Source organism: Oncorhynchus gorbuscha, unplaced genomic scaffold (genome assembly GCF_021184085.1).
Source record: "Oncorhynchus gorbuscha isolate QuinsamMale2020 ecotype Even-year unplaced genomic scaffold, OgorEven_v1.0 Un_scaffold_1969, whole genome shotgun sequence".
NCBI lineage: Eukaryota > Metazoa > Chordata > Actinopteri > Salmoniformes > Salmonidae > Oncorhynchus > Oncorhynchus gorbuscha.
In genome coordinates this window covers 56482-84302 of record NW_025746602.1, presented here as the reverse complement: position 1 = coordinate 84302, position 27821 = coordinate 56482, and the positions used below count along the sequence as shown (strand labels likewise).

General features: G+C 44.8%; 1 pseudogene; it reads right to left on the bottom strand.

Annotated features, from left to right (window-relative positions):
* Positions 1-41: 41 nt before the first annotated feature.
* LOC124024625 lies at positions 42-26888 on the bottom strand (annotated as a pseudogene).
* Between the last annotated feature and the right edge of the window lie 933 nt (positions 26889-27821).

Genomic DNA, 27821 nt, shown 5'->3' with positions numbered 1-27821 from the left:
AATCAAGAGGCTGGCCAGAGAGAAACACAGGAAGCAGCAGCATGGACGGTCAACCAATCACAAGGCTGGCCAGAGATGAGGCGAACTCTGATTGTTTGACACCCCTGCTTCTTGTTATAATACCTCTATGAGTCTCTGACACAACTGAATCAGAGCAGCGAAAAATACTGAGATACGCAAAGTATCGACTGTTGCCGAAGAAAGGCCAAGCTAGACAGCTGTTCAAATGGCACATACAGTATCTGACATGTGAAAGCACTTGTTAACAAAACAACCAAATACTCCACATGCTCCTCTCAGGAATCAGTAAAGGTCTGGAAAAATACCACTGCCAGTCATGGTGGGGCAGGTCTACGTATACAACTCCCCATGACAACAGACATGTACTGTAAGTGAATATATTGACGATACTAGCGAAACTCTCTCAGTCAGCATGCAAACAACTGAACGGTCTGGGGACTCTTGGGGTAAGACCACCAGCTTTCAGCAGTGACTCCACCACTTGCTATGGCGACTAATGGGGGGGTTGTGGGTACCCGCTAGCTAAAATAGCTTAGCTCGTTGTTAGCTTAGCAAAGTCCAAATCTCATACTACTTTCCTCTTCCACCCATCTCTTTGTGTGGAGAACACAGGAACTAGGAAAGTCCCCTTGTGAGGAAAAGCAACTCAGTCATATGACTTGTATTAACTCAGTTATGTAGCATTAGCATCATATCCTTCTTCCTCATCCTGACCACATTGCTTAACAGGGGTCCCTGCCAGTGCCAAGGCAAGACTGAGACAGAATGGGAATGAGAGGTGATTGGAGGTTTTGTTCAGGAGGGCGGGACTACTCCTCATCTAACGCCTGAAGTAAAACAAATAATCGAAAACAACAGAATTGGACACAATATTTTGAACAGGAACCATTTTGACTCTGTTGCCACCAGAGAGTTGACTTGAGGCCTATAAGGGTTGTGAAGCTGGGACGTCATTCGGGCTCAAAGCCTGTGCCGGGAGTCGTGGCTGTAGCTGCCCGGGAGGAGCGGTTGCGGTGGGGCTTGTAGGAGTCTTGGTAGGGGTCCTGGTAGTCCTGGTGGTACGGGTCTTGGTCTCGGCTGTGCTGTGAGCCCGACGACATGCGGTTGCGTCCCTTGTGCGCCCGCTCGTTGTGGTAGTTCTCGTCTGCGGTCATTAGGTTGCGACGCTCGTTGGGCGTGGAGTGGTCTCCCGTGTGGTTGCTGTGTTGTCTTATTCTTTGAGTCTGCTGGTTCACCTCATACACACACAAACAACCCCTTTTTGTTACATTTCTGTATGTTACACTGGGCACTAAGCAACTCATCGAACTGAGGACAATTAACTGTCTCCCCTTAAAGGGACATCACACTCCAAACTCAACATTTTTGGACAAACTTTGATTTAGGAGTGTAATGTCGCTTTAACCCCATAGCGCTGTAGCTATCTGTTGATGACCAACCTGCAGTCCAGAGATGGTGGTGGGGTAAGGAGTGAGGGCGGTGGGGCCCAGGTTGCGTCCCAGCAGGGGGTTGAGCGGCGTGGCCATGGAGGTGTGTGTGGCCTTCCAGTAGGCCTCCAGATACTCAGCCAAGTGTTCACACGCATCCTCCAACTGGTTCTCATCCAGGATGATGTCAAACATCTCCTGTTAGAGGGGGTGAAGAGAGGGAGAGAGTGAGAGAGGGCGAGTGAGTGAGAGAGGGAGTGAGAGAGAGAGGGAGATGGAGAGGGAGTGAGAGAGAGGGACAGAGAGAGAGGAGAGAGAGGGCGTGAAAGAGGGAGATGGAGAGGGAGTGAAAGAGGGAGATGGAGAGGGAGTGAAAGAGGGAGATGGAGAGGGAGTGAGAGTGGGAGATGGAGAGGGAGTGAGTGAGGGAGATGGAATGAGAGAGAGAGGGAAATGGAGAGGGAGTGAGTGAGGGAGATGGAGTGAGAGAGAGAGGAGATGGAGAGGGAGTGAGTGAGTGAGAGTGAAAGATGGAGTGAGAAAGAGAGGGTTTGGTGAAACAGGCTCGCATGATGAGTAACGTGGCATTAGAGCTGAGCTGACTTGTTAGCTCCCTAAACTAATGCCTAGGCTGTTTTGACCTTCACAGAAAACCTGGGTTCACACCCCAGTCAGTCACACAAACTGAATATTGTAATTTTGTCACTTGATTGTTAATAGACCTTTTCAATGGCCCTGTCTTGAATCAACCTCAAGCAATCCCAGGGAGACATTGTTGGAGGTTCATGTAGAAAGAAGACACCTTGAAAAGAAGCAATGGTTGGTGTAGATTAAAGAGACAGTATGCTGGGTGGTGTAGATTAAAGAGACAGTATGCTGGGTGGTGTAGATTAAAGAGACAGTATGCTGGGTGGTGTAGATTAAAGAGACAGTATGCTGGGTGGTGTAGATTAAAGAGACAGTATGCTGGGTGGTGTAGATTAAAGAGACAGTATGCTGGGTGGTGTAGATTAAAGAGACAGTATGCTGGGTGGTGTAGATTAAAGAGACAGTATGCTGGGTGGTGTAGATTAAAGAGACAGTATGCTGGGTGGTGTAGATTAAAGAGACAGTATGCTGGGTGGTGTAGATTAAAGAGACAGTATGCTGGGTGGTGTAGATTAAAGAGACAGTATGCTGGGTGGTGTAGATTAAAGAGACAGTATGCTGGGTGGTGTAGATTAAAGATACAACATGCTGGGTGGTGTAGATCAAAAAGACAGTATGCTGGGTGGTGTAGATTAAAGAGACAGTATGCTGGGTGGTGTAGATTAAAGAGACAGTATGCTGGGTGGTATAGATTAAAGAGACAGTATGCTGGGTGGTGTAGGTTAAAGAGACAGTATGCTGGGTGGTGTAGATTAAAGATACAACATGCTGGGTGGTGTAGATTAAAGAGACAGTATGCTGGGTGGTGTAGATTAAAGAGACAGTATGCTGGGTGGTGTAGATTAAAGAGACAGTATGCTGGGTGGTGTAGATTAAAGAGACAGTATGCTGGGTGGTGTAGATTAAAGATACAACATGCTGGGTGGTGTAGATTAAAGAGACAGTATGCTGGGTGGTGTAGATTAAAGAGACAACATGCTGTTAGAGAGTCACTCACCGGAGGACACTGGGCCAGTTTGTCAGCTGCCACCAGCTGTACGTTCAGATGCTTGCTCTGGGACTTCCCTCTGGACTTGACCAGCCTCTGCAGAACCTAGACAGTGGGAAGACATTTAAACATGTGTTAGATAGTGTCAGACCTCTGTTCAAATGCCCTGGCCCCCCAATGGTGGAACAAACTCCCTCACGACGCCAGGACAGCGGAGTCAATCACCACCTTCCGGAGACACCTGAAACCCCACCTCTTTAAGGAATACCTAGGATAGGATAAGTAATCCCTCTCACCCCCCCTTAAGTTTTAGATGCACTATTGTAAAGTGACTGTTCCACTGGATGTCATAAGGTGAATGCACCAATTTGTAAGTCGCTCTGGATAAGAGCGTCTGCTAAATGACTTAAATGTAAATGTAAATGGTCCTGCTCTTTTCTAACGTAATGTTATATCTACACACGTTTTTTACAGGAACACTGCTTTTCACATCTTTAACCAGGCAAACCGGTCAAATAGAATCATTTAAAATAAATTAATAATCCGTTAGATAGATTAAAGTGTATTTGTCTGATAACAATACACATGTATAACTCTAAAAGCCCTCCACTGATAAACCAATCAGAGTCTAAGCATGTTGACATTCATTTTCAAAAGGTCCCATTGGCTCAGTAGGTTATAGCGTACTGTATAATAGACAATGTTGACGGTTCTGTGAGTTGTTTAAGATGATGTGTTTGCTTCCTGGTCATATAATAGTATCATTACCTATAGTAGACATGGATGTGTTTCAAATCACATGACCCTCCAGTCCCTACCTTGGGCGAGGAGACCTTGACATGGACGATGATGGGAGCCAACGAGGTCTTGAGCAGCTGGGCTGGGTGATTGATGGTGTCTGCGTCCAGGATCACCAGCTGTAGGGACCTGGCCAGCTCAAAGATCCTCTCTATCTCACTCTGCACCTCCGCTTGGGGAACAGGATAGAAACAACGCAAGACTTTAGAATACAACATTATTGTCCATTCAGGATGGACATTTTACTTTGGCATCACCGTACAAGAATCCTACACACTGAAAACAGTCAGCCTAGTACACTATATATACGTAAACAAACAGTACACACTGACTCCCATTCCTTCATTGCATTCCCAATACATTGATTCATTCAAGTGGTGTCTAGTATGTCTAGTATGGATACTGGAACGTAAGCCAATGAATACGTTGAGCCTGTCTGGAGAACCAGATGGGCGGAGTTTGCACTTTTGGGACTATTCCATTGATTCCATTGTGGGAAGTAAGCTCAATCAAGCTAAATCATTCTTCTTTAGCCGGGTCTCATAGAGATGCTAGCTACAGAGAAGAGTAGGCAACCGTCTTCGATACACAAGGAAAACTCAAAAGACTCCTACAGTAAAATAGATACATGATGGAGGTACATACCTAAACTGGACCTGGTGTTTGATCTCTCGATGATGGCCCGCTTGCTGGGGTTATTCAGAACAGACCTCTTGGCTAATGATATATCTGCTGTGACTCGTGTGATAGATATCCTGAAATGGTCAAACAAAGACACCAATTTAGGCATTTAATTTTGTATTTATTTAACTAGGCAAGTCAGTTAAGAACAAATTCTTATTTTCAATGACGGCCTAGGAACAGTGGGTTAACTGCCTGTTCAGGGGCAGAAGGACAGATCTGTACCTTGTCAGCTCGGGATTCAAACTTGCAACCTTTTGGTTACTAGTCCAACGCTCTAACCACTAGGCTACCCTGCCACATTCAGTGGGCAAATACTGTAAACCTTATTTTGTAGACAGACACTCCTTTACTGAAGCTGTATTCCATGTGAATTTCGAGGCCAATCTATCTCCAAGGGCTTCATAAGTCAATGTTAATTTAGTGGAACCGAGTTTAAAAATAAACAGACAAAAGAAAAAAAAGAAAAAAAGAAAGGAAAAGCACGATTTAATTTACCTGCCGTCAAATCTATGCTTGAGGAAGTCAAAGAGTGCTTTCTGCATCATATCCGTCACCTGTGGAGAAAGAGAAGCCAAAAGAGGAGAAATTGTGAAGAGAGAGAGATTGGGAGAGAGTGAGAACGAGAGTGAGAACGAGAGTGAGAAAGAGACAGAGAGAGAGTGAGAGACAGAGAGAGACAGAAAGAGAGAGAGGGGGAGAAAGAGACAGAGAGAGAAAGACAGAGAGACAGAGAGAGGGAGACAAAGAGAGACAGAGAGAGAAAGAGAGACAGAGAGAGAAAGAGAGAGAGAAAGAGAAAGAGAGACAGAGAGAGAAAGAGAGAGAGGGGGAGAAAGAGACAGAGAGAGAAAGAGAGAGAGACAGAGAGAGGGAGACAAAGAGAGACAGAGAGAGAAAGAGAGACAGAGAGAGAAAGAGAGAGAGAAAGAGAAAGAGAGACAGAGAGAGAAAGAGAGAGAGAAAGAGAAAGAGACAGAGAGAGAAAGAGAGTATGGTTAAAAAAGAGAACATTTAACTCTAACAGCCATGACATCAAGCAAACTTCCTGGGAAATCATTTATCAACTGGGTGTTCCTCACGGCCAGAGCACATGGTGCTAAGATGTCCCATGACGACAGCCTACGTGCAACGGACCATTTATCATTCTAACAATTCTATTGTAGCAGTTCTGATATTCAGTCATTTGACAGGGGGATACTGAAAATCATATCAAACATGCTATTTCATTTAATAGAGTTCTACCCTGATACTAAACAACTACAACTTCTACTGGATGAGTGCAATAGTGAAGCAGGATTTGGGGTCAATTCCATGATATTAAATTTACATTTACATTTAAGTCATTTAGCAGACGCTCTTATCCAGAGTAAATGTTTTATTTAACTAGGCAAGTCACTATCAGTCAACTCACTAGATAGATTCATATTATGTTACTGAAATGCAATGGAAAGTCCTCATAGTCAACAATAGACTAATTTCAGTCTAAAATGGATCTCCTGAAATGACTGAAGTTAGATGGTATCATGGAACTGGTCAGAGGCCTGCCAGTAAGGATGGTGGCCTATACAAAGATCCTTTAGTGGCTGGTTTAACAGCAGTCTAGTCTAGACACACAGTGATGCTGCTTCCAGGGGTTCTCCTCTCTACTCTCTCTTCTCTTTCCTCTATCTCTCCTCTCGCCTCTCTCTTCTTTATCTCTCTTCTCTATCTCTATCTCTCTTTTCCATCTCTCTCTTCTCTCTTATCTCCTCTCTCGCATCTCTCTTCTCTCCCTTCTTTCCTTTCTCTACTCTATCCCTCCTCTCTCTTCTCCTCTCTTTCTAATTTCAAACGATACTCTACTTCTGATGCTGAGCGTTTGCACCCAGAAGGTTGTTACCGTGGCAACAGAGCACACTGTGGGATGAGGCGACTGATTGTGTATCCTCCATGCAAGGAGGGAGAGAAAGAGAGAGAGCGAGAGGAAAGAAACTCCCTGTACTATGGTGTTCTGAGAATGACTAGAAAAAACATCAACAAAGCACCTCACTCAGCAGTCTAAATATAGACTCTAGTAGAGCTCTAACAGGCCTGTGTCAACACAGCATTAGAAAAACATTGCCTGCATATAAACATGAATGATTATAAACATGAAGTCAATAGAAACATCATCCAGCCATGAGGAGCTCTTCTCTCAATGAGATGTGATCATGACAGCCGCAACAACAATCATTTAACATGATGCACTGTTAATGTCATTCCACCAATGGGAGCTCTAGGATGGGCCCCGTGGGAGGAGTCAGAGGATGATCATGTGACTCGATGGCCGCCGCTGCTGCTGCTGCTTACCTCATAGCCCTTGAGGGAGGGCCCCACCAGCACCACAGGCCTCATGGATGGCACCACGTCATAAGGGGGGACGTGTTCAGTCTGTAACAAAGTAACAAAGGAATCAGTGGAGCAGGGGGGAGGGGGCCTCTACTCAAAACCCATTGGATGAGAAGTCAGAGGGAGGGACCTTTTACCTTCTCATCCAATGGGTTTTGAGAATGAGATGAGGAGAGAGGACAAGGAGTCAAGGAAATGCAATTGAGATTTTCCCACAATAATAAAATGGAATCGATGCAAACCACAGTATGGGATGTATGGATGATTGGGACAGAACAATCTGACTCAAATCTATTTCAAATGTTGTTGTTTTCTTTCTTTATTTAACTAGGCAAGTCAGTGAGTGGGATGTTAGATGGGAAGGGATGTTAGAAGGGATGTTAGATGGGATGTTAGATGGGAAGGGATGTTAGAAGGGATGTTAGATGGGATGTTAGATGGGAAGGGATGTTAGATGGGATGTTAGATGGGATGTTAGATGGGATGTTAGATGGGATGTTAGATGGGAAGGGATGTTAGAAGGGATGTTAAAAGGGACGTTAGATGGGATGTTAGATGGGATGTTAGATGGGATGTTAGATGTGAAGGGATGTTAAAAGGGACGTTAGATGGGATGTTAAAAGGGACGTTAGATGGGATGTTAGATGGGATGTTAGATGGGAAGGGATGTTAGATGGGATGTTAGATGGGATGTTAGATGGGAAGGGATGTTAGATGGGATGTTAAATGGGACGGGATGTTAGATGGGATGTTAGATGGGAAGGGATGTTAGATGGGATGTTAGATGGGATGTTAGATGGGAAGGGATGTTAGATGGGATGTTAGATGGGATGTTAGATGGGATGTTAGATGGGATGTTAGATGGGATGTTAGATGGGATGTTAGATGGGATGTTAGATGGGATGTTCGATGGGATGTTAGATGGGAAGGGATGTTAGATGGGGTGTCAGTTTGGATGTTAGACGGGATGTTAGCAGGGATGTTAGAAGGGATGTTAGATGGGATGTTAGGATGTTAGCACTGTACTATTGTAATGTGCACTGACAGCTATAGTTGATGGAGACAGTTTGGTTTTACCATCACCCACTTACCACTTTTTGTTTCTGCTTTCCTGTGAAGTAAAACAAAACAGAATTGTCAATGTCTTGTAGTATTGTACTGTATCATAAGTCACCTTAACTTGTCAGGTCAGAGACCTGATGATCCTGTGATGATCAGAATGTGATTTACAGGAAATACATTTTCAACCGAGGATTATAACTGACACACGAAGTAAACATATACCCTTTAGATTCATCATCAAACATATAAAAAATGATCCTAATATCCTATGAGGCATATTCACAAAGTCACATGACTGAAGTTCAGGGGGGGTCAAAGTCTTGTCGATGGGTTCACCCTGTGGTAAGCCAAGTTTCAGAGCGCCTGCAGTCCTCAACTGGAGGAAGAGGATGGGAGAATACACTATATATATACACACTCTATGGATCCACAACCCAGCAGGCAAAAGTTGGTATGGGATGTTATAATGGCATCATATTCTGGTTGTAAACTGGTTTTCTGATTACTGGATTTCTGTAAACTTTCATACTTTGGTTGGTATCTGTTCAGATTACAACCAGTTAAAGACGTCTTTCTCTGATTGTTAAAAAGACGTCCAAAAAAACGTCCTTTTACAACCATAATACAACTTGACCATGATGTCACAAAAAGACGTCACAATGACGTTGTTGCAACCAGTTTGCCCGCTGGGAATCATTTATCTTAGGTTCTATGGAGAGACATGGGAAGGCTTAAACACTAAGCAATCCTTGCTCTACGTCTCATGTTGCCTTGACAAAGTTGTCTAGTTCTTCTCTAACCTAGCGGAGGGCCAGTAGGGGAGGACAACGTCCCCCCATCATGTCTAAGAGGCTCTCACCTGCAGAGGAGATAAGGGGTCTGATCGAGGCGGACACCTCATCCTCTACACTTGAGGAAGAATTGCCTCCAGACTTACTGGAAAAGACAAGAGGGAGATAAAAAGAAACACAAGAATCACAGAATTAATGTGGCGAACGGCGACGGGGTTCTAACTGCAGAATCCAGGCCTCATAGGGTGAACGAAGGACTCGAGGTGAGCCTCTCAACTCATCCCAAGTCTAGTCCTCTCATTACGCTGAATTAGTGTTAAAACTGAACAGGCCTAGTGCCGCGAATGGCTCTGAAGGCTAGTACAGGAGACAAACCACTCGTGACGGGAGCGTCCAGAGCGATTACACAGACAGAGCAGCTAGGTCGCTAGAAGAACCAAAGCATTACTGATTATTAAGGTCAGAGACCTTATAAATATTTAGGTTGTTCTATTCTGGATATGGATGGAGAGAAATGTAATTATTCTAAATGATCTGTAACACTTCCTATGAATACCCTCTTTATAACACATCATAAGCACATTTATAACCAAATGAGTTGTACTAATTTGACTAATTTGTCATAACCGAATCAGTTTTACTAAACTAAACATAGCACTGCTGGCCCCTTCCTAACCCCCTTCCCTGGGTAACAAGGTCTCTGACTGAGCGAGAGAGGACTGGTGATGGGCTGCCTTACCCTTGGACTCGCCCTCTCTTCTGTTCCTGCTGGATGCGGATGTTCTCTAGCTTTAGGGGACTGGGGATGAAGCCGATCTCACAGCCCTCCTTCACCAGCCGGCCGATCCACCAGTCGTTGTTGAACTTCTGGATGGGTTGGAGGTGTGGTTGAAAAATCAATTTCAGTACGTTTAAACAGGCAGTCCAATTATGATTTTTTCCCCACTAATTTGTCTTTTGACCAATCCGATCAGTTCTGAAAAAGATCTAATGTGAAAGAACTGATGTGATTGGTCAAAAGACCAATTAGTGGAAGAAAAGATCAGAATTGGGCTGCCTATCTAAACGCAGCCAAAATGACATGACCATAAGGAAATAAGCAGTTTTAACTAATTTGAACAGACAGTGAGTTTGTTTCAGAACACAGGTACTAAATTCAGTGTATATGCCTTGCTGTTGTCATGACTGTACACGAGAATCCAAATAGGTCAGACCCCCTCTCATCCGCAGTGGACGGGAGGAAATAACTAGACGGGATTAACAACTCAAGTCCTGTTATAAAGATTTAGGTCTCCCTCTCCAAATTCACCATAGGGTTGTGCTTTGTCTCAACAGACCTTTTTCCCGCTGAAACTCTAACATGTTCAAAAGCAACTACTGGAACAATATTTCTAACATAGACCATTCCCCACGTTCTGAGGTGATATATAGAACACTAACGTCATTTTGTTTGTTATTTTGTGATGTCATTAAAAATGTTAGAAAGGAAATACTGTAACTTGGAAAGTAAACCCACGACATGTATGAAGTTTCCATAATATGCGTTGTGCATGTAATATAAAAAATGATACGTGTTTTTGTTAAGAGAGGGATGTGATTCGAGAAGCTATATGAGATCATTGTTTTACACAACTTTGTACAAATGACAAGTAATGCCCCCGAGTGAGGTCAGAGAGCGGGTCAGCATGACAGAACCACCCCTTTCGCAAAACAAACTATATAAATTAACATAATAGACCAGAAAAGCGTCAAGCTGCAGCTTTACGTTTAAAGTGGTTTGAACTGTGACTATCAACACGAGGTAGAGACGATAGTCACCTCCTGGACAATCACTGGTACGGTTGATTAGCTGTCCTAAGTAAAGTGTCTTCGAAAGCGAATTTAAGTAGGACCATTATACTACTCTGCTCAAACCATCATATTATGCTACTCTCATCACCCCAATGGGAACCATCGACATGGCTGGCTAGCCTATCTTCAAAGAAGCATCTTCAATATCGAATGTAAGGAAAATAAACTGTGTAGTTCTGTGCAGGACTGCAAGACAAGTCACTGGATACCAGACAACTACAAAGAAGAACAACAGTAGAAGACTTGTTGGAACCATTTTGGAAAATAAGAACCTTAAAAGCATATCACAGAAAGGCCCAACTCCTTTTGCAAGTCGACCATGTCCACCGAGAGATCTGGCAAACCAAGCGGACGGCGGGTCATGTGCAAAGTATATGGTTACTGTAAGTGAGAGTAGTTTCTGAAAGTACCAATGTTAAGTGTCTCTGTCCCCCCCTCTCCCTCCATCTCTTTTGGAACAAGCAGCCACGTTGTTGTCATTCCGCTAGGGACCTGTTTTGAGCGTATTAGGTTTCTAGTCAATAACCGATGCAAAGTGTGTGTGTTTATCCTGTGTTCTCATTTAATTAGCTAGTAAATAAATAATTAAACCAATTTGTGTAGTACTGAATCATAAGTTAGGCTGGGGTTTTTGCAGATGCATGGAGGTTACGACTGTTCAGAATGATGATATGATACGAGGTTATGATTAATAAGTTGACTGTTTATAGATGTGATAGGTAAAGACCTTCAGTGTTTAATTCGGGAGATGGTAACTCTTTAAAGAACCGCTCTCGTGATGCCCCAGATCCTAATGAGTTAATTGTTACATGACTAATTTCATCGGATAACAATTAAACATTGCTAGGTAATTAGATAAATGTCTTCAGATTAATGTTAAAGTCAAGTCACAACACTGTTGTAATAGTGGTTGATAACGTCCCTGGGTCAAATACATATCAAATTCAGGAGGTTGGTGGCACCTTAATTGGGGAGGACAGGCTCGTGATAATGGTTGGTGAGAAATGAGAGGTATGGTATCAAATACATCAATCACATGGTTTCCAGGTGTTTTATACCATTCCGTTTGCTTCATTCCGGCAATTATTATGAGCCGTCCTCCCCTCAGCAGCCTCCACTGATTCTGATTGCTATGCTTAATCTAGCTTGTCTGGTACAATGGTATAGTCCGAAAACTGCACACTCTGACCTAAATCATTTGACATTGAAAAGTACTTCACAAATGTATTTTATCAAAATCTGTTTGATTGTGTGCCACAGTTCAACCTTGCCTCTTGTGACAAAAAACATTACCTCCTTTATGTGAAGGAAGTCCTTAGCATCGAATGAGATGGCGGTTGCTGGCACCGGCACGTCCTCGTCCAATGCTCCACAGTAGCTGACGTTGGTCTTCACAGCAAAGGCCACGGCTTTAGCCTTTGGGAGAGAGGGAGGGACAAGGGTCAGTCAGAAAGCCGCAAAGTATTAACTTCAGTTCACATGAATGAACTGTGGCTTACAAGGCTTAATAAAGCCTTCATAAACTCTTTATAATGCCTACATGGGATGCTTCACAAATCATTTATAAGCAAATGTCATACAATATAAGGGTGCTGTAACATATCCTTACATCTGCTTCTATGCCAATTGTGGCATAACCATCCTTTACATAGTACAGTCTTCTTGCTGCACAAGTCCAGGTACTACCCTCATATTTCACTTAGAACTTTAAAAAAAATGTTTTATCCTTACTGAACACAACCTAGTGAGGTATCTCTCTCTATGGGTCTCACCTTGGCTCTCTCCAGCTGCACGGTGGCCTGCTGCTCCTTCTGCTCTCGGGTCTGGGCCGGGGCCTGGGTCCCCGGGCCCCCTTGGCTCGGGCTCTGGCCCTGGACCTGCCCCGGCACCTCCCGCTCCTCCTCCAGAGAGACATCTGAGTCCGATGGTCTGCTTGTGTAGGAATCAGCTGAGCCCTGCAATACAACAGGACAGGGACAGACAGGAAGACAGCAGCTGTCACTATGATCACAGCCAGCGTCACCGTCACCAGGACGTCACCAGGTGGAGGAGGTTGTAGCATGACGTTCTACAGTACCCATAATGCTCTGTAACTGTATCCAGTTTATCTTACTAAACAGAGGTGAGGTGATTTGGAATTGAGGGGGAGGGGGGATTTTCTACTCTTCTCACCCACGTACTAAAGGTCACTTTTGAGACTTTTTTCAGTGAGAACTTGAAACTGCCCATGGAGGTTATAGATTCAAATGATTTGGAAGACTATTTCAAAGAATGGCAGCTGAGTACAAATACCACTATTTAATACCACTATTTAATACCACTATTTAATACCACTATTTAATACCACTATTTAATACCACTATTTAATACCACTATTTAATACCACTATTTAATACCACTATTTAATACCACTATTTAATACCACTATTTAATACCACTATTTAATACCACTATTTAATACCACTATTTAATACCACTATTTAATACCACTATTACATCTAAAAAGAACAACGTCAGTTTCACTCCTTCTAGTAAAATAGTTACGGTTATCCCAGACTCAGTTATAGTTAAATAGGTACCTGGGGACAATACTGTTGGGTCTGTGGACAAGCTGATTTATGAGACTCACTTTAATCTGAGAGAGTCTCTCCTCCACTTTGACCTATCGGAGGCCTTCAAAGTGGGAATGGTCAATGACCACTGGTTAGTACGTGCTGGAAGTTTCAGAATAATCCTGACTAATATATTCTGAGATGACTGCAGTTTATTTTTAATTATCTTGGGGGCACTATTGTACCAGGAAGAGCATGTCTCGTGATGAGCTAGCACTGCCTGAGACTTGATTGCCCAGATGTTTGATTACCACCAGTTACACATGACCACCAGTTGGTTACACATGACCACTGGTTGGTTACACATGACCACTGGTTACACATGACCACTGGTTGGTTACACATGACCACTGGTTGGTTACACATGACCACTGGTTACACATGACCACTGGTTACACATGACCACCGGTTGGTTACACATGACCACTGGTTGGTTACACATGACCACTGGTTACACATGACCACTGGTTGGTTACACATGACCACTGGTTGGTTACACATGACCACCGGTTGGTTACACATGACCACCGGTTGGTTACACATGACCACCGGTTGGTTACACATGACCACTGGTTACACATGACCACCGGTTGGTTACATGACCACCGGTTGGTTACACATGACCACCGGTTGGTTACACATGACCACTGGTTGGTTACCACCACTGGTTGGTTACACATGACCACTGGTTGGTTACACATGACCACCGGTTGGTTACACATGACCACCGGTTGGTTACACATGACCACCGGTTGGTTACACATGACCACCGGTTGGTTACACATGACCACCGGTTGGTTACACATGACCACCGGTTGGTTACACATGACCACCGGTTGGTTACACATTACCACCGGTTGGTTACACATGACCACCGGTTGGTTACACATGACCACCGGTTGGTTACACATGACCACTGGTTGGTTACACATGACCACTGGTTACACATGACCACTGGTTGGTTACACATGACCACCGGTTGGTTACACATGACCACTGGTTGGTTACACATGACCACTGGTTGGTTACACATTACCACTGGTTGGTTACACATGACCACCGGTTGGTTACACATGACCACCGGTTGGTTACACATGACCACTGGTTGGTTACACATGACCACTGGTTGGTTACACATGACCACTGGTTACACATGACCACTGGTTGGTTACACATGACCACCGGTTGGTTACACATGACCACCGGTTGGTTACACATGACCACTGGTTACACATGACCACCGGTTGGTTACACATGACCACCGGTTGGTTACACATGACCACTGGTTACACATTACCACCGGTTGGTTACACATGACCACTGGTTACACATGACCACTGGTTACACATGACCACTGGTTACACATTACCACCGGTTGGTTATACATGACCACCGGTTGGTTACACATGACCACTGGTTACACATGACCACTGGTTACACATTACCACCGGTTGGTTACACATTACCACCGGTTGGTTACACATTACCACCGGTTGGTTATACATGACCACCGGTTGGTTACACATTACCACTGGTTGGTTACACATTACCACCGGTTGGTTACACATGACCACCGGTTGGTTACACATGACCACTGGTTGGTTACACATTACCACCGGTTACACATGACCACCGGTTGGTTACACATGACCACTGGTTGGTTACACATGACCACCGGTTACACATGACCACTGGTTGGTTATACATTACCACCGGTTGGTTATACATGACCACTGGTTACACATGACCACTGGTTGGTTACACATTACCACCGGTTGGTTACACATGACCACTGGTTGGTTACACATTACCACCGGTTGGTTACACATGACCACTGGTTGGTTACACATTACCACCGGTTGGTTACACATGACCACTGGTTGGTTACACATTACCACCGGTTGGTTACACATGACCACCGGTTGGTTACACATTACCACCGGTTGGTTACACATGACCACCGGTTGGTTATACATGACCACTGGTTGGTTACACATTACCACTGGTTGGTTACACATGACCACTGGTTGGTTACACATGACCACTGGTTGGTTATACATGACCACCGGTTGGTTACACATGACCACTGGTTGGTTACACATGACCACCGGTTGGTTACACATGACCACCGGTTGGTTACACATGACCACTGGTTGGTTACACATGACCACTGGTTGGTTACACATGACCACTGGTTGGTTACACATGACCACTGGTTGGTTACACATGACCACCGGTTGGTTACATGACCACTGGTGACCACTGGTTGGTTACACATGACCACCGGTTGGTTACATATGACCACTGGTTACACATGCCACTATGTGAGCAGTGGTCCATAGGTAGCCGGACTGACCAGGAAGGGAAAGGGGGAGTCAGTTGTTCAACTGAATGCATTCAAATGTGTCTTCTGCATTTAACCCAACCCCTCTGAATCAGAGACTGGTTGGGGGCTGACCACTAATCGGTTACACATGACCACATCTTTACACATGACCACTGGGAACAGTGGGTCAACTGGCTTGTTCAAGGGCAGAACGACAGATTTGTACCTTGTCAGCTCTGGGATTCGATCCAGCAACCTTTTGGTTACTGGCCCAACATTCTAACCACAAGGCAAACTGTCCGCATGACCAGGTTGGCTGTGACTAGAGCACTGTTAAAGTATTGACCCAAGCCTTGGCCTTAGAAGAACAGAGAGTGAATCTACTAAAGATAATGTAACGTCGTTCGTCTGTTGAATGAAGAGAGTCAGACCGGTTGGTTAAATGCAGCGTGTAGGTTATTCATGACTTTAATGAAGGAATATCATGACATGAAATAACTGTATATGAAAACAACAAACGAAACGTGAAACCTATTACAGCCTATCTGGTGACTACAACACTACCACCACTGGTTGGTTACACATGACCACTGGTTGGTTACAGGAACAATCACCCACAAAATACAACGCGCACTCAGGCTACCTAAATACGGTTCCCAATCCGAGACAACGAGAATCACCTGACTCCAATTGGGAATCGCCTCAGGCAGCCAAGCCTAACTAGACACACCCCTAATCATACACAATCCCAATTAATACAAACCCTAATACAGAAACACAACATATGAACCCATGTCACACCCTGGCCTACCCAAACATATACCAAAAACACAAAATACAATGACCAAGGCGTGACAGATAATCCAATTGGGGAACAACATTAACTCAAAGTGTGTGTGTGTGTGTGTGTGTGTGTGTGTGTGTGTGTGTGTGTGTGTGTGTGTGTGTGTGTGTGTGTGTGTGTGTGTGTGTGTGTGTGTGTGTGTGTGTGTGTGTGTGTGTGTGTGTGTGTGTGTGTGTGTGTGTGTGTGTACCTGAGTGCCTGTGTATGTGTGTCAATATCGCTTTAGGAACGTAGAAAGTCTCGCAGTCTGCTAAAATCCACAGACGCTAGTCATAGTACAGCACTTTTTACAACAGACAAGCTATTTCTTGGGCTTACTTCAGCACGGGCTCTATTGAATTGTGTGGGCCAATCACTAAATGCCAGGTCTGGGAAACAAAAAACGAGGAGGTTTGCTTATTTAGAAAATAAGTGATTGCTCTGAAAAAATTGCATCTTGAGTCAATGCTATTGAGAAACAGATGCTGATTAATAGATCACATTAAGGTTCTGTGATAAAAGTACTATGAGCCTAATTATTAATCACAATCTTTAAATGTTTTTTACCGGGTGTAACCTTTATGGCACAAACACACGACACAAATCAACCTGCACGGCTCTTGTTCAAAGTATTTCTGTTAGTAATAGTAAAAGCCCCTGTTTTCACACTCTGTCTTATAACGGTGTGCTATTTGTGAAGCACTCACAAGCACCCAACTGACATACAGTATATTATAAGAACACCCTGTTAGAACAATCCCCCCCTCCCACACACACACCACACCACACACACACACACACCACACACACACACACACCACACACACACACACACACACACACACACACACACACACACACACACACACACACACACACACACACACACACACACACACACACACACACACACACACACACACACACACACACACACACACACAACCACCCAGCTCTTCTAGTGTTTTTGTAAACATTTATTCTCACGCCCCCCTCAACAAATACTATGTTCCTTTATATATATTAATTATATATCTTAATAAATAATTATAGCCGGTTGCTGGTCAGCCAATATATACAAAATGGATAACGGGGTATATGGGTAGTTAGATGGGTGCATTTTGGGGTACAGAATCTCTTCACGGCCATATTGTATGACTGCCGGGCTTCCAACGGAGCACTGACGTGACTCATGTCTATCTGACTCCAGTATATGACATCACAACGCACGCTCCTCTCTGTCCTCTCTGTCCTCAGCAGCAGAAATACAACACACTGCTGTTGCCGGGTGTAAAAATAGAAGCTTTGGCCCTTTAAACAAAGGCAGTAAATGCAGCAGGGCTATACCCTACATTTGGAGAGGCTGTGATATGAGGATACATTATACAATGATAACCTCACGCAGGGAGCGAAACGGCCCTCTGGGGGATAGGATATAGCATTTACACACTGCTCTTCTCTCGCTATATAATGCTATCTCCATCTTTGTGCTCCTACGTGTGCTGTGCATTAAATGGATGGCTACAGTGTACATTGTATAGCTATCATCAGCCATTGAAATGTGCTGATGATATGATGCAGCTATTCAGATGCATTGGGCTGATGCTGACAGACACATATTGCTACTTATTCTTATACACATCATCACTAATTACACTCTCACGACTGTGTGCACGCACGCACACACACACACACACACACACACACACACACACACACACACACACACACACACACACACACACACACACACACACACACGTCTGACTGTCTTCTCCTTACATTGAACCCCCCCCCCAGTCACCCCCCCAGCGGAGACCGCGATCCTTCCATCTACAGCATGAGACCGTCAGCTTACCTACAGTAAGCCCTGTGTTTGTGTGTGCACCACAGCTGAGCCACCTCCATCGACAAACACAAACACACACGCTCAAACACACACACACACGATCTGAAGCTAAACCCCCCCACCACTCACCGCCTCCGAGTCTTCAAATCCATGCAGGTACAAATTGTCATACATGGAGGTCTGCTATTTCCAAAAGCACCTCTAGAAGAATAAAAGGAAGAGGGGGAAAAAAACGAGAGAGCGGAGGAGGAGGCTGTAGTGGAGGAGGGGGAACAGGAGGAGGAGGAGGCTGTAGTGGAGGAGGGGGAACAGGAGGAGGAGGAGGCTGTAGTGGAGGAGGGGGAACAGGAGGAGGAGGAGGCTGTAGTGGAGGAGGGGGAACAGGAGGAGGAGGAGGCTGTAGTGGAGGAGGGGGAACAGGAGGAGGAGGGAGCCACCACAGAACACAGGATGGATGGGGGGATGACGGTAAAAAATAAATCCCTCCTTTTTCGGCCGGAAGAGGAGAATGGGTAATAGCAGTAGCAGAGCCTGTTTGGTTTCCCCTAGGTCTGCTTGGTTTCCCCTAGGCCTGCTTGGTTTCCCCTAGGCCTGCTTGGTTTCCCCTAGGCCTGCTTGGTTTCCCCTAGGCCTGCTTGGATTCCCCTAGGCCTGCTTGGTCGATGGTTGTGCGTTAGCCCGAGCCTGGATGCTACTGGCTCACATTATAAAGCAGAGAGGCTCTCCCTAGAGGCAGCCCAATCCTGGCATTTAATCAGCCCTTCTAAACACACCGAACGGAGCAGCATAGAGAATCCTTCCTCAATATCAGCACCCGATGACAAAGCCAATGTGCAGCAAGTCGATTGGCTGTGCAGCAAGCCGATTGGCTGTACTGCCCTCCACTCAGCTTGTGGACGCACACGCACTCTCTCCTTGACTGAGGGAGTATAGGAAGAGGGGGATGACAGCAGCATCATTCTCTCTCTACCCATCGCTCTCTCTCCCTCCCCTCTTTCTCTCTATCTATCTATCTCGTTCTATCCATCTCTGTCCCCTCCTCTCTTTCTCTCTATCCATCCATCTATCTCTGTCCCCTTCTCTTTCTCTCTCTATCCATCTCTCTCCCCTCTTTCTCTCTATCATCCATCTTTCTCTCTCCCCTCTTTCTCTCTCCCTCATCTTTCTCTCTCTCCCCTCTTTCTCTCTATCATCCATATTTCTCTCTCCCCTCATCTTTCTATCATCCATCTTTCTCTCTATCCATCTATCTCTATCCCCTCATCTTTCTCTCTCTCCCCTCTTTCTCTCTATCATCCATCTTTCTCTCTCCCCTCATCTTTCTCTCTATCATCCATCTGTCTCTCTCCCCTCATCTTTCTATCCATCTATCTCTATCCCTTCCTCTCTATCCATTTATCTCTCTCTCCCCCTTCTTTCTTTCTATCCATCTCTCTCCCTCTCTCTTCCAGTGTATAGGCTAAGCACCACAGATATAACCAGAATATAAAACAAAAGGAGCTGTATAGAGTATAATGGATAACCAGAATATAATTGACTTAGTCCAAAATGGTTTGCTGTACCACAGTGTATTGCATGTTATAATTGTAAGCTTTCAGTCCGATAGTCACATTTTCATTCTGATGCTTATTTAAGTGTATCTGACAAATAGGAAAATAGCAGTTTCATAACATCTACTGGACCTTCTTATGGAAAGACACACTAGTAGAAACAGTTCAAATAAAGACATTGGCCTGTAGATATATTTTGTACAGTATTTATATTACAAAAATATATATATGTAAGTGTATCTGCATAATAAGTTCATGAAATAATAACACAATTATGAGTTCTGGCCAACCCTCTTCCTAGAGAGATAGGTACAGTAAGCTTTTGCTCCAGCCTTGATGAAACATCATAAATCAAATCAAATCAAATCAAATTTTATTTGTCACATACACATGGTTAGCAGATGTTAATGCGAGTGTAGCGAAATGCTTGTGCTTCTAGTTCCGACAATGCAGTGATAACCAACAAGTAATCTAACTAACAATTCCAAAACTACTGTCTTATACACAGTGTAAGGGGATAAGGAACATGTACATAAGGATATATGAATGAGTGATGGTACAGAGCAGCATACAGTAGATGGTATCGAGTACAGTATATACATATGAGATGAGTGTGTAGACAAAGTAAACAAAGTGGCATAGTTAAAGTGGCTAGTGATACATGTGTTACATAAGGATGCAGTCGATGTTGTAGAGTACAGTATATACATATGCATATGAGATGAATAATGTAGGGTAAGTAACATTATATAAGGTAGCATTGTTTAAAGTGGCTAGTGATATATTTACATCATTTCCCATCAATTCCCATTATTAAAATGGCTGGAGTTGGGTCAGTGTCAATGACAGTGTGTTGGCAGCAGCCACTCAATGTTAGTGGTGGCTATTTAACAGTCTGATGGCCTTGAGATAGAAGCTGTTTTTCAGTCTCTCGGTCCCAGCTTTGATGCACCTGTACTGACCTCGCCTTCTGGATGATAGCGGGGTGAACAGGCAGTGGTTCGGGTGGTTGATGTCCTTGATGATCTTTATGGCCTTCCTGTAACAACGGGTGGTGTAGGTGTCCTGGAGGGCAGGTAGTTTGCCCCCGGTGATGCGTTGTGCAGTCCTCACTACCCTCTGGAGAGCCTTACGGTTGAGGGCGGAGCAGTTGCCGTACCAGGCGGTGATACAGCCCGCCAGGATGCTCTCGATTGTGCATCTGTAGAAGTTTGTGAGTGCTTTTGGTGACAAGCCGAATTTCTTCAGCCTCCTGAGGTTGAATAGGCGCTGCTGCGCCTTCTTCACGACGCTGTCAGTGTGAGTGGACCAATTCAGTTTGTCTGTGATGTGTATGCCGAGGAACTTAAAACTAGCTACCCTCTCCACTACTGTTCCATCGATGTGGATAGGGGGTGTTCCCTCTGCTGTTTCCTGAAGTCCACAATCATCTCCTTAGTTTTGTTGACGTTGAGTGTGAGGTTATTTTCCTGACACCACACTCCAAGGGCCCTCACCTCCTCCCTGTAGGCCGTCTCGTCGTTGTTGGTAATCAAGCCTACCACTGTTGTGTCGTCCGCAAACTTGATGATTGAGTTGGAGGCGTGCGTGGCCACGCAGTCGTGGGTGAACAGGGAGTACAGGAGAGGGCTCAGAACGCACCCTTGTGGGGCCCCGTGTTGAGGATCAGCGGGGAGGAGATGTTGTTGCCTACCCTCACCACCTGGGGGCGGCCCGTCAGGAAGTCCAGTACCCAGTTGCACAGGGCGGGGTCGAGACCCAGGGTCTCGAGCTTGATGACGAGCTTGGAGGGTACTATGGTGTTGAATGCCGAGCTGTAGTCGATGAACAGCATTCTCACATAGGTATTCCTCTTGTCCAGGTGGGTTAGGGCAGTGTGCAGTGTGGTTGAGATTGCATCGTCTGTGGACCTATTTGGGCGGTAAGCAAATTGGAGTGGGTCTAGGGTGTCAGGTAGGGTGGAGGTGATATGGTCCTTGACTAGTCTCTCAAAGCACTTCATGATGACGGAAGTGAGTGCTACGGGGCGGTAGTCGTTTAGCTCAGTTACCTTAGCTTTCTTGGGAACAGGAACAATGGTGGCCCTCTTGAAGCATGTGGGAACAGCAGACTGGTATAGGGATTGATTGAATATGTCCGTAAACACACCGGCCAGCTGGTCTGCGCATGCTCTGAGGGCACGGCTGGGGATGCCGTCTGGGCCTGCAGCCTTGCGAGGGTTAACACGTTTAAATGTCTTACTCACCTCGGCTGCAGTGAAGGAGAGACTGCATGTTTCCGTTGCAGGCTGTGTCAGTGGCACTGTATTGTCCTCAAAGCGGGCAAAAAAGTTATTTAGTCTGCCTGGGAGCAAGACATCCTGGTCCGTGACTGGGCTGGATTTCATCTTGTAGTCCGTGATTGACTGTAGACCCTGCCACATGCCTCTTGTGTCTGAGCCATTGAATTGAGATTCCACTTTGTCTCTGTACTGACGCTTAGCTTGTTTAATAGCCTTACGGAGGGAATAGCTGCACTGTTTGTATTCAGTCATGTTGCCAGACACCTTGCCCTGATTAAAAGCAGTGGTTCGCGCTTTCAGTTTCACGCGAATGCTGCCATCAATCCACGGTTTCTGGTTAGGGAATGTTTTTATCGTTGCTATGGGAACGACATCTTCGACGCACGTTCTAATGAACTCGCACACCGAATCAGCGTATTCGTCAATATTCCCATCTGACGCAATACGAAACATGTCCCAGTCCACGTGATGGAAGCAGTCTTGGAGTGTAGAGTCAGCTTGGTCTGACCAGCGTTGGACAGACCTCAGCGTGGGAGCCTCTTGTTTGTAGGAATCAGCAGCTCATCAGCTCCTTGATTAGCTGAATCAGCTGTGTTAGAGTGGGGTTGGAGAAACAACCTGCATACTCTGTTGCTCTCTATCTCTCTAGAACAGGGGTGGGCAACTCCAGTCCTCGGGTCCTGATTGGTGTCACAGTTTTGCCCCAGCTAACACACCTGACTCTAATAATCACCTAATTGTGATCTTCAGTTTAGAATGACATTTGATTAATCAGCTGTGTTTGCTAGGGATGGAGAAAAGGAGTGACACCAATCAGGCCCTGGAGGACTGGAGTTGCCCACCCCTGCTCTAGAAGGATCTGTCCCGGGGCTGCACAATGAAGGTGATTTGGTTGGTTTCCCCAGGTCAGCAACATATGGACGACTGAACGGTTGACTGGTTTTCCAGTGACGGTTCTCTGGCTTTTCCCTCATCCTGGTTGGATGTTAACTCCCTGCTGTAGTATGTCTCAAGGACCAATTCATGGTTAATTTCAACTGGGCTATGTAAAAGCACTACTCAGATGCTTTCAAGAAGTGTGTCCTTGTTGTGTGCGTGTTTGTTTGTGACTGAATCTGTCTCTCTGTCAGTGTGGGTTCTCATCCCAGAAAGTTGTGTCTCATCCCAGAAAGTTGTGTTTCATCCCAGAACGTTGTCCACTCCCCTATGCCCTTGGTCACTCCCCATCACAGATCCGAGAAGACATGGCTAGGTGTAAGCTAGTGTAACAGTATAATTTTAAACCGTCCCCTCGCCCATACCCGGGCGCGAACCAGGGACCTTCTGCACACATCAACAACAGTCACCCACGAAGCGTCGTTACCCATCGCTCCACAAAAGCCGCGGCCCTTGCAGAGCAAGGGGAACTACTACTTCAAGGTCTCAGAGCAAGTGACGTAACCGATTGAAACGCTATTTAGCGCACACCGCTAACTAAGCTAGCCGTTTCACATCCATTACACTAGCAACAGCTCCAGCTAGTTTCACCTATCCAGTCCTATCAGATCTGTGAAGAGGTAGAGGTCGAGGACATTGGGAAGGGATCATCTTTCTGGAATTTAACCCATCCCAGTCTACCTGTGGTATAGGGTGAAGTTGCCCCTTTACGCTGAACTTCAGTCAGTTTTCCATTTCCCCCACTAATGGTTAAGGTTAGGATTGGGGGAGGGGATCCTAGATCTGTACCTAGGGGAGACCCCAGGGGCCCTACCTGTCTGAGGATGAAGCTTGTGGAGGTGGTGCTGCCATCAGACCTCTTCAATCGGCTTCGCCTGGAGTAGGTCCCTCGGTTCACCTGTGTGGGATCAGACAAACAGCACAACCAACCAAGTCCTTCTCAAGGGGAATCAAGCTAAAGAACAACACAGACATGAACAGAAATAAACAGCAATACATAATGGTACAGTAGACAGCAGTTGCTGATGGAATTGCTTTCCGTATTACATCTTAATTATATTCCATAGTTCTATTCTATTCTATTATATTCTGTTCTATTCTATAACTTGGTATGTGTACTCCGAGTCGGTATTCATGTCATAAGAATGAACTCCCCTCAAACATGACCACAAATTGGTGAAAACATTATTTCCCATTGACCCTCAATGTAAGAGTCAAATTAGTCATAATTTTTTTGTTATACAGAAATAACAAAACAATCTGAAGAGCTGCTGTGTTGTTCAATGTACAAGTACCCAGGTCAAAAATCCTGACCTATGGTTTGCAATGCTCCCATGTACGGAAAACGAGCATGTGAGAAGACCTCTGTGGCTTCAGGCTATTCACTGTGGAAGAGTGGGAAATTGTGGAGACCCAGTGTCCATGTAGACGACACGTGTGTGTGGATAACATTTCATCACAGGTAAGACATTTAACTTGTTTAGTAGTACGTTTTTATCTCCACTCACTACTTGTAGATGTATAGTCCATTCATTTGTGTTGGTCTTGGATAGCTTAATGTTCTGGTTGGTAGCTAGCTGGCACTCAGTCACATGGCTAACGTTAGCGACATAGGACGATGCCTCAGGACTACCTGGCCTGATGACTCCATGCTGTCCCCAGTCCACCTGGTCATGCTGCTGCTCCAGTTTCAACTGTTCTGCCTGTGGCTATGAAACCCTGACCTGTTCACCGAACGTGCTACATTGTCCCAGACCTGCTGTTTTCAACTCTCTCGCTCTACCGCACCTGCTGTTTCAACCTCTGAATAACCGGCTATGAAAAGCCAAGTGACATTTACTCCTGATTTACTGACCTGTTGCACCCTCTACAACCACTGTGATTATTATCTGACCCTGCTAGTCATCTATGAACGTTTGAACATCTTGGAGAACAATCTTGCCTTAATGGTCATGTACTGTTATAATCGCTACCCAGCACAACCAGAAGAGGACTGGCCACCCCTCAGAGCCTGGTTCCTCTCTAGGTTTCTTCCTAGGTTCCTGCCTTTCTAGGGAGTTTTTCCTAGCCACCGTGCTTCTACATCTGCATTGCTTGCTGTTTGGGGTTTTAGGCTCGGTTTCTGTATGTATCTGCTGATGTAAAAAGGGCTTTATAAATACATTTGATTGATTGATGAGGGAAGTTCTACAATATTAGGTTTTTCTAAGTAGTGAGAATGCTTCGGAGCAGGCAATGTTGAAAAGTTATCATTAGACATGTTGTACTTTTTAAAAATATAGTTTTGTAATTGTTTAAAACAAGCAGACAACAAGATAATTGTGTTTGAATAAGTCTAGTTTTTCCTGTGAACCAATGGGGTAACCAAGGTAACCATGGGTTGTTTTCCCCACTGGTGGGCGGGGCCGCAACGTTCTATTTAATAGCAACTGGGAGTATCAATTAGTCCATCTATTCGATATATTGATGTCAGGAGATTCCTGTCGCATTTACCCTCTGTGATCCTGTCAGGCTATGGAAGACTGTGTGTGTGTGTGTGTGTGTGTGTGTGTGTGTGTGTGTGTGTGTGTGTGTGTGTGTGTGTGTGTGTGTGTGTGTGTGTGTGTGTGTGTGTGTGTCTGTGTGTGTGTCTGTGTGTGTGTCTGTGTGTGTGTGTGTGGGGCAGGGGGTTCTCAGTGTGAGAACTGTCAGAGCAGCCCGGTGACATCGCCCCCCATAGGGCAGACATGACACTGGCGGCAACATGACACCTACAGGCCAATCACAACCCCCCACTCTGTCTCTAGCCAGCCAATGTCATCCCAACATAGGAGAGATGTAACTTACTGTAGATCTGTAGTAGCACTAGTAATGTTATGTAGGCTAGCAATATGTCCACGATAACATTGAAATTCAAGGAAACGGAATGATCTATAAGGAGTGCAAAATTCTGGAAACTTCCCCAAAATCCTGGTTGGAACATTCCTGGAATCAGGAGGGAAAATGCAAGAAATCCAAAAACCTCCAATCAGGATTTATGAAAACCCTGAGTATTTTCGGAAATGTTCAACCCTATCTATAATGAAGACTTTCACTGTTTCCGACTTTCATTAGCAAGTCTCTAAAAGGGCCAAATATAGGCCCATCCTGAACCTCTAAGGGGCAGGTTAATTATCTAGCAGTGACTTGCTCCAGTTATGGCTAAGTCTCCAGAGTTAGTAGCAATGTCACTATTAAAATATCAGAACCTACTTTTCCCATGAATCTACACCAAATAGGGCCATCTTAACTGGGTCACGTTAGTCACTGGGTGTCCCTTTGTCTTGTATAGCATCTTGATGCGGTGTGGCTGCTAAATGACTTAAATGTAAATGTAAATAATTAGGTGGAAACACTTGGTTAGAAATCACACAGGCTAGGGGAGGAAATAACACGTTACATGTTTCATACAACCAGAAAATAAAATAGGGCATGTTGTCTGTTCAACATCTTACCCAATGTAACTTAGAGCACATGTATTACTTAGTCTAGTAATTACTAGGTGAAGCTAAGATATTTTGGATACTCTTCTTTGATTTAAAACAACATTCAGTAGCCTAGACACTAAATATGATAAAACATTCCAAAACAGCACGAGGCACGGTGTGTAGTAAAACAAGGAATTAAAAAAGTGCCAAAGTTGTTTTGCTTGAAAACAACACTGTTTGAGGAGAATAGTTACAGTAACTGTCTATCTTCTCTGGTTGGTGTGACCTACCTGAAAGCTGGTCGCTTGGATGCCCTCGCCGATCTTATTCCGAATGTAGATGTGTCGAGACTGCATTTCGGCCAGAACATCGGTCCAAATGGGTGGTTGCTGCCTCTCTGGCCCAGCCCAGTGGAAGTGTGGTGGAGTGTGGTGTACATGCTCCAGCATCAAGCCCCTGCAATATCCTATTGTACTAGTCGAACAACTAACTCGTCCTGCTCTTCACCTTGTGACAGGTGCTCACGGCGCGCGCGCACTGGCTGCAACTCGCTCGAGCCTCTACAGCGGAAGTGAGAGGAGATGATTTTTCTTTACATCTTCACTGGATAAAATATGGCTAGCAGCGTCTTTTGGGATTTAATCCCAATGTGCGCGTCAGTGGGTTTATTCTTGTGAAAAAAAGTTGTACATTTTGTCACTAGGCTAATTATTATCGGTTTGCCGAAGGCATCTTCCTAAACAATTGACAATCCCTTGTCTGTTTCAGCCCCAAAGCGGCCCTGCCACTTGCTATAAAGCTGAGAGATGGAGCTGTGTAATTGTAACCTAACCATGCTCAAAGTCATAGACAGGTTGTATGGATACAAGGACTGACAGTCCATCCATCCATGAGATCAACATGATTGTTTTAAACATAGGCTATAAATTGCCTAAACTGTTCCCCTGGCTAATTGCGCATCTATAGATGGGAGTGTTAACGAGATTAACCTGAGTAGACATTGTTTACAAATGTCTGAGGATGACAAACAAACAATAGGCATAAAGACTCATAATAACATTTTATATATGGTTTATGATAGTGTAGGTGCAGGCCTCCTTAGCTTACTTGTACTAAGATCATTAACCATGTAATTCTTAATCAATGTCAATATCAATAGAACATCGTTCAGATTGTGCATTTATTAAACATATATTTTTGTTAAATGTAGGTCTATAATGGTATTGTAGAAATGTAATACCTGAATTATTTTTCCTGTTACAAAATCATATCCTTGAATCCAATGTATTTCACTCCTATGTTGATCCATCTATTGACTCAGATAGAGCACTGGATCAGGGCCTAGTCTGGTGTTTGCCCTG